Source organism: Panthera pardus, unplaced genomic scaffold (assembly GCF_024362965.1).
Source record: "Panthera pardus isolate Hobbes unplaced genomic scaffold, ASM2436296v1 HiC_scaffold_16, whole genome shotgun sequence".
NCBI lineage: Eukaryota > Metazoa > Chordata > Mammalia > Carnivora > Felidae > Panthera > Panthera pardus.
This window is the reverse complement of record NW_026526721.1, coordinates 125,112,465-125,120,886: the sequence shown is the minus strand read 5'-3', so window position 1 is coordinate 125,120,886 and position 8,422 is coordinate 125,112,465. Positions and strand designations below refer to the sequence as shown.

At 42.8% G+C, this 8,422-nt stretch overlaps 1 pseudogene; it reads right to left on the bottom strand.

Moving 5' to 3' along the window:
* Window positions 1–7,653: 7,653 nt before the first annotated feature.
* Window positions 7,654–8,063, bottom strand: LOC109258247 (40S ribosomal protein S16-like; annotated as a pseudogene).
* Between the last annotated feature and the right edge of the window lie 359 nt (window positions 8,064–8,422).

Sequence of the window (8,422 nt, the reverse complement as noted above, 5' to 3'; positions counted from 1 at the left end):
TGGGATTTATTGATACAGATGCACTAAGCAGAGATACTGCATTTATGTTGCAGCTCAAGGAGTTAGGAAGGGCTGTAACTGTTTGGTTGACATAAACGGACCAAAAGGCGGCCCACAGTGAGCAAATTAGAAATGACTGACCTGTCTTGGCTTAACGTAAAGGGATTCAAAAGCTTGGGGAGATTAGAATGTTAGAGTGGATCTGTCATTTAAGATTTACTCACTCACACTGGGAAGGTACAGAAGACATACATTTTGCTGTAGAACTCTGTGATTGCTCTTCTCTGTAGACCAGGCCTAGTGAGAGCTGTAGTCATGAAATTGGGAAACCTAAATACAGTGGGAGTAATTGGATCTTGGGGTGGCAGGGGTGAAGTGGTGGTGCTCAACTGCCAAAGGCAAGGTGAGTGTGGTTACTGTAGTGGACAGCAGAGTCAAAGCAGCAATCAGAACAGTCCAACTCGTACTGACCTCTGGCATTGGCTATTTGCTCGTGGTATTCCTAGAAGTAGGTGGGAAGCCTACTAAATGTTTACTTGATCTGTATAAGAAAACTTTTAAGTGAACAAGTTTAACCTGAATTATAAAAACAGAGTCACAGCTCCTCAATCAATTCCCAAATGTGAGCCAGTTTATAAACCCAGAACCCTGTGAATGAAGGGGAGGCTAGATCCCCTCTAGGAAGGACTTTGGTATACAACCAAAAATTTATACTACTCGTCTTCCTCCCAGCCTTCCCCAAAGGGAATTATAGCCTCTGGGAGGGCAACTGTGCACTGGAGAAAGGAAATAATCAGGGCTTTGGGGATTACTGGATACTGACTCTAAATTGACCCAGGATACTGGATACTGACTCTGAATTAACTCCAGGAGACCCAAAATGTCATTGTGTCCTACCAGTCAAGGGTAGGGAGTTATGGAGGTCATGTGACTAATGGAGGTTTAATTTATTTATTTATTTTTTTAAATTTTTTATTTTTTTTTTACTTACATTATTTTATTTTATTTTATTTATTTATTTTATTTTATTTTATTTTTTAATATATGAAATTTACTGTCAAATTGGTTTCCATACAACACCCAGTGCTCATCCCAAAAGGTGCCCTCCTCAATACCCATCACCCACCCTGCCCTCCCTCCCACCCCCCATCAACCCTCAGTTTGTTCTCAGTTTTTAACAGTCTCTTATGCTTTGGCTCTCTCCCACTCTAACCTCTTTTTTTTTTTTTTTCCTTCCCCTCCCCCATGGGTTTCTGTTATGTTTCTCAGGATCCACATAAGAGTGAAACCATATGGTATCTGTCTTTCTCTGTATGGCTTATTTCACTTAGCATCACACTCTCCAGTTCCATCCATGTTGCTACAAAAGGCCATATTTCATTTTTTCTCATTGCCACGTAATATTCCATTGTGTATATAAACCACAATTTCTTTATCCATTCATCAGTTGATGGACATTTAGGCTCTTTCCATAATTTGGCTACTGTTGAGAGTGCCGCTATAAACATTGGGGTACAGGTGCCCCTATGCATCAGTACTCCTGTATCCCTTGGATAAATTCCTAGCAGTGCTATTGCTGGGTCATAGGGTAGGTCTATTTTTAATTTTCTGAGGAACCTCCACACTGCTTTCCAGAGCGGCTGCACCAATTTGCATTCCCACCAACAGTGCAAGAGGGTTCCCGTTTCTCCACATCCTCTCCAGCATCTATAGTCTCCTGATTTCTTCATTTTGGCCACTCTGACTGGCGTGAGGTGGTATCTGAGTGTGGTTTTGATTTGTATTTCCCTGATAAGGAGCGACGTTGAACATCTTTTCATGTGCCTGTTGGCCATCCGGATGTCTTCTTTAGAGAAGTGTCTATTCATGTTTTCTGCCCATTTCTTCACTGGGTTATTTGTTTTTCGGGTGTGGAGTTTGATGAGCTCTTTATAGATTTTGGATACTAGCCCTTTGTCCGATGTGTCATTTGCAAATATCTTTTCCCATTCCATTGGTTGCCTTTTAGTTTTGTTGGTTGTTTCCTTTGCTGTGCAGAAGCTTTTTATCTTCATAAGGTCCCAGTAATTCCCTTTTGCTTTTAATTCCCTTGCCTTTGGGGATGTGCCGAGTAAGAGATTGCTACGGCTGAGGTCAGAGAGGTCTTTTCCTGCTTTCTCCTCTAAGGTTTTGATGGTTTCCTGTCTCACATTCAGGTCCTTTATCCATTTTGAGTTTATTTTTGTGAATGGTGTGAGAAAGTGGTCTAGTTTCAACCTTCTGCATGTTGCTGTCCAGTTCTCCCAGCACCATTTGTTAAAGAGACTGTCTTTTTTCCATTGGATGTTCTTTCCTGCTTTGTCAAAGATGAGTTGGCCATACGTTTGTGGGTCTAGTTCTGGGGTTTCTATTCTATTCCATTGGTCTATGTGTCTGTTTGTATGCCAATACCATGCTGTCTTGATGATGACAGCTTTGTAGTAGAGGCTAAAGTCTGGGATTGTGATGCCTCCTGCTTTGGTCTTCTTCTTCAAAATTACTTTGGCTATTCGGGGCCTTTTGTGGTTCCATATGAATTTTAGGATTGCTTGTTCTAGTTTCGAGAAGAATGCTGGTGCAATTTTGATTGGGATTGCATTGAATGTGTAGATAGCTTTGGGTAGTATTGACATTTTGACAATATTTATTCTTCCAATCCATGAGCAGGGAATGTCTTTCCATTTCTTTATATCTTCTTCAATTACCTGCATAAGTTTTCTATAGTTTTCAGCATACAGATCTTTTACATCTTTGGTTAGATTTATTCCTAGGTATTTTATGCTTCTTGGTGCAATTGTGAATGGGATCAGTTTCTTCATTTGTCTTTCTGTTGCTTCATTGTTAGTGTATAAGAATGCAACTGATTTCTGCACATTGATTTTGTATCCTGCAACTTTGCTGAATTCATGTATCAGTTCTAGCAGACTTTTGGTGGAGTCTATCGGATTTTCCATGTATAATATCATGTCATCTGCAAAAAACGAAAGCTTGACTTCATCTTTGCCAATTTTGATGCCTTTGATTTCCTTTTGTTGTCTGATTGCTGATGCTAGAACTTCCAGCACTATATTAAAGAGCAGTGGTGACAGTGGGCATCCCTGTCGTGTTCCTGATCTCAGGGAAAAAGCTCTCAGTTTTTCCCCGTTGAGGATGATGTTAGCTGTGGGCTTTTCATAAATGGCCTTTATGATCTTTAAGTATGTTCCTTCTATCCCGACTTTCTCAAGGGTTTTTATTAAGAAAGGGTGCTGGATTTTGTCAAAGGCCTTTTCTGCATCGATTGACAGGATCATATGGTTCTTCTCTTTTTTTTTGTTAATGTGATGTATCACGTTGATCGATTTGCGAATGTTGAACCAGCCCTGCATCCCAGGAATGAATCCCACTTGATCATGGTGAATAATTCTTTTTATATGCTGTTGAATTCGATTTGCTAGTATCTTATTAAGAATTTTTGCATCCATATTCATCAGGGATATTGGCCTGTAGTTCTCTTTTTTTACTGGGTCTCTGTCTGGTTTAGGAATCAAAGTAATGCTGGCTTCATAGAATGAGTCTGGAAGTTTTCCTTCCCTTTCTATTTCTTGGAATAGCTTGAGAAGGATAGGTATTATCTCTGCTTTAAATGTCTGGTAGAACTCCCCTGGGAAGCCATCTGGTCCTGGACTCTTATTTGTTGGGAGATTTTTGATAACCGATTCAATTTCTTCGCTGGTTATGGGTCTGTTCAAGCTTTCTATTTCCTCCTGATTGAGTTTTGGAGGAGTGTGGGTGTTTAGAAATTTGTCCATTTCTTCTAGGTTGTCCAATTTGCTGGCATATAATTTTTCATAGTATTCCCTGATAATTGTTTGTATCTCTGAGGGATTGGTTGTAATCATTCCATTTTCATTCATGATTTTATCTATTTGGGTCATCTCCCTTTTCTTTTTGAGAAGCCTGGCTAGAGGTTTGTCAATTTTGTTTATTTTTTCAAAAAACCAACTCTTGGTTTCGTTGATCTGCTCTACAGTTTTTTTAGATTCTATATTGTTTATTTCTGCTCTGATCTTTATTATTTCTCTTCTTCTGCTGGGTTTAGGCTGCCTTTGCTGTTCTGCTTCTATTTCCTTTAGGTGTGCTGTTAGATTTTGTATTTGGGATTTTTCTTGTTTCTTGAGATAGGCCTGGATTGCAATGTATTTTCCTCTCAGGACCGCCTTCGCTGCATCCCAAAGCGTTTGGATTGTTGTATTTTCATTTTCTTTTGTTTCCATATATATTTTAATTTCTTCTCTAATTGCCTGGTTGACCCACTCATTCGTTAGTAGGGTGTTCTTTAACCTCCATGCTTTTGGAGGTTTTCCAGACTTTTTCCTGTGGTTGATTTCAAGCTTCATAGCATTGTGGTCTGAAAGTATGCATGGTATAATTTCAATTCTTGTAAACTTATGAAGGGCTGTTTTGTGACCCAGTATATGATCTATCTTGGAGAATGTTCCATGTGCACTCGAGAAGAAAGTATATTCTGTTGCTTTGGGATGCAGAGTTCTAAATATATCTGTCAAGTCCATCTGATCCAATGTATCATTCAGGGCCCTTGTTTCTTTATTGACTGTGTGTCTAGATGATCTATCCATTTCTGTAAGTGGGGTGTTAAAGTCCCCTGCAATGACCACATTCTTATCAATAAGGTTGCTTATGTTTATGAGTAATTGTTTTATATATCTGGGGGCTCGGGTATTTGGCGCATAGACATTTATAATAGTTAGCTCTTCCTGATGGATAGACCCTGTGATTATTATATAATGCCCTTCTTCATCTCTTGTTACAGCCTTTAATTTAAAGTCTAGTTTGTCTGATATAAGTATGGCTACTCCAGCTTTCTTTTGGCTTCCAGGAGCATGATAAATAGTTCTCCATCCCCTCACTCTCAATCTAAAGGTGTCCTCAGATCTAAAATGAGTCTCTTGTAGACAGCAAATAGATGGGTCTTGTTTTTTTATCCATTCTGATACCCTATGTCTTTTAGTTGGCGCATTTAATCCATTTACATTCAGTGTTATTATAGAAAGATATGGGTTTAGAGTCATTGTGATGTCTGTATGTTTTATGCTTGTAGTGATGTCTCTGGTACTTTGTCTCACAGGATCCCCCTTAGGATCTCTTGTAGGGCTGGTTTCGTGGTGACAAATTCCTTCAGTTTTTGTTTGTTTGGGAAGACCTTTATCTCTCCTTCTATTCTAAATGACAGACTTGCTGGATAAAGGATTCTCGGCTGCATATTTTTTCTGTTTAGCACACTGTAGATATCGTGCCAAGCCTTTCTGGCCTGCCAAGTTTCAAAGGAGAGATCAGTCACGAGTCTTATAGGTCTCCCTTTATATGTGAGGGCACGTTTATCCCTTGCTGCTTTCAGAATTTTCTCTTTATCCTTGTATTTTGCCAGTTTCACTATGATATGTCGTGCAGAAGATCGATTCAAGTTACGTCTGAAGGGAGTTCTCTGTGCCTCTTGGATTTCAATGCCTTTTTCCTTCCCCAGTTCAGGGAAGTTCTCAGCTATAATTTGTTCAAGTACCCCTTCAGCACCTTTCCCTCTCTCTTCCTCCTCTGGGATACCAATTATGCGTATATTATTTTTTTTTAGTGTATCACTTATTTCTCTAATTTTCCCCTCATACTCCTGGATTTTTTTATCTCTCTTTCTTTCAGCTTCCTCTTTCTCCATAACTTTATCTTCTAGTTCACCTATTCTCTCCTCTGCCTCTTCAAGCCGAGCCATCGTGGTTTCCATTTTGTTATGCATTTCGTTTAAAGCGTTTTTCAGCTCCTCGTGACTGTTCCTTAGTCCCTCGATCTTTGTGGCAAGAGATTCTCTGCTGTCCTGTATACTGTTTTCAAGCCCAGCGATTAATTTTATGACTATTATTCTAAATTCACTTTCTGTTATATTATTTAAATCCTTTTTGATCAGTTCATTAGCTGTTGTTATTTCCTGGAGATTCTTCTGAGGGGAATTCTTCCGTTTGGTCATTTTGGAGAGTCCCTGGCGTGGTGAGGACCTGCAGGGCACTTCCCCTGTGCTGTGGTGTATAACTGGAGTTAGTGGGCGGGGCCGCAGTCCGACCGGATGTCTGCCCCCAGCCCACTGCTGGGGCCACAGTCAGACTGGTGTGTGCCTTCTCTTCCCCTCTCCTAGGGGCGGGATTCACTGTGGGGTGGCGTGTCCCATCTGGGCTACTTGCACACTGCCAGGCTTGTGTTGCTGGGGATCTGGCGTATTAGCTGGGGTGGGTAGGCAAGGTGCACGGGGGCTGGAGGGGCAGGCTTAGCTCGCTTCTCCTTAGGTGATCCACTTCAGGAGGGGCCCTGTGGCAGCCGGAGGGAGTCAGATCCGCTGCCGGAGGTTTGGCTCCGCAGAAGCACAGAGTTGGGTGTTTGCGCGGAGCGAGCAAGTTCCCTGGCAGGAACTGGTTCCCTTTGGGATTTTGGCTGGGGGATGGGCGGGGGAGATGGCGCTGGCGCCTTTGTTCCCCGCCAAGCTGAGCTCTGCCGTCCGGGGGCTCAGCAGCTCTCCCTCCCTTTGTCCTCCAGCCTTCCTGCTTTCCGAGCAGAGCTGTTAACTTATGACCTCCCAGACGCTAAGTCGCGCTTGCTGTCGGAACACAGTCTGTCCGGCCCCTCCGCTTTTGCCAGCCAGACTCGGGGGCTCTGCTTGGCCGGCGAGCCGCCCCTCCGCCCCGGCTCCCTCCCGCCAGTCCGTGGAGCGCGCACCGCCTCGCCGCCCTTCCTACCCTCTTCCGTGGGCCTCTAGTCTGCGCTTGACTCTAGAGACTCCCTTCTGCTAAACCTCTGGCGGTTTTCTGAGTTCTTTAGGCAGGTGTAGGTGGAATCTAAGTGATCGGCAGGACGCGCTGTGAGCCCCGTGTCCTCCTACGCCGCCATCTTCCGGAACCTCCTCTGGAGGTTTAATTTAGATTTGACTCATAGTGGGCCCATTGGGTCCATGAACACATCCTGTGTTTATTTCCCTTGTTCTAGAATGCATAATTGGAATACATATACTTAGCAGCTGGCAGAATCCCCACACTGGTTCCATCATTGGTGGAATGGGGGCTATTAGGATGGGAAAGGCCAAGTAGAACTGTTCTTACTTAGGAAAACAGTAAATTAAAAGCAATACCAAGTACCTGGAGGGATTGCAGAGGTTAGTGCTACCATCAAGGACTTGAAAGATGCGGGGGTGGTGATTCCTTCTATAGCCCCATTTTACTCACCTATTTGACCTATTTGGAAGACAGATGGATCTTGGGGAATGGCAGTGGATTATGGATTATCATAAGCTTAACCAGGTGGTAACTCCAGTTGCAGCTGCTGTACCAGAGGTGTTTTCATTGCTTTAGTAACTCAACCCATCCCCTGGTACCTGGTGTATAGCTGTTAATCTGCCCATTGCTTTTTTCTCAATACCTGTTAGTAAAGATCACCAAAGCAGTTTGTTTTTGCCTGACAAGGCCAGCAATACACCTTCACTATCCTACCTCAAGGGTATATCAACTTTCCAGCCCTGTGTCATAATTTAGTTCACAGAGATTTGTTTTCCCCTGTGACAGTTGTTTGTTATAAAGTTGAACCCTGATTCTCATGATGGGCTTATCGGTAGGATTTCTGATAGTGAGCATGGCCACCAGGACTGCCAAACTTTCTGGATTCACAGTGCTGGGGATCACTTAGCAACAGGGTCTGGTGGTACTGGATGAGGATGTCTTTGATCTTCTTCTTGGAAGCCTCATCCATGTACTTCTGATAATAGGCCACTGAGGCTTTGGAGGTGGATTATGTAAATCCATCTGGGCCATGTAACCACCACCCTTCACTTGGACTCAGATGTCTACTCTGGCAAAGTGCACCTTTTCCAGAAGCAGAACAAGGTCCAGTAGCTTGTATTGCAGTGTGTGAGACTATATCATCTCCAGGGGCTGTCCATTCAACTTGATGAGGCCATTGCTCCATTAGCAGTGCACCAGTGCTGTGGCCATCTTCTTGCATCTAAAGACCTGCATGGACAGTGTGGCTGTGAATGTAGAGAAGACCTCCTCACCGCTTAGTGCCACAACCAGGAAAGGAAGTTCATAGGGATCTTGACCACCTTTCTCTTCCACAAGATATTGCACTGGTCCATTACATTGATAACATGATGCTGATTGGATCTGGTGAACAAGAAGGAGCAACTACTCTAAATTTAGTGGTAAAATATGTATGTATTAGAGGGTGGTAAATAAATCTGATTAAAATTCAGGGGCCTTCTATCTCAGTGAAATTTCTAGGGGCCCAGTAGTACAGGGTCTGTTGAGATATCTTTTCCAAGGTGAAGGGTAAAATTGTTGCATCTGGCCTCTCCTACAACCATAATTGTGGCATA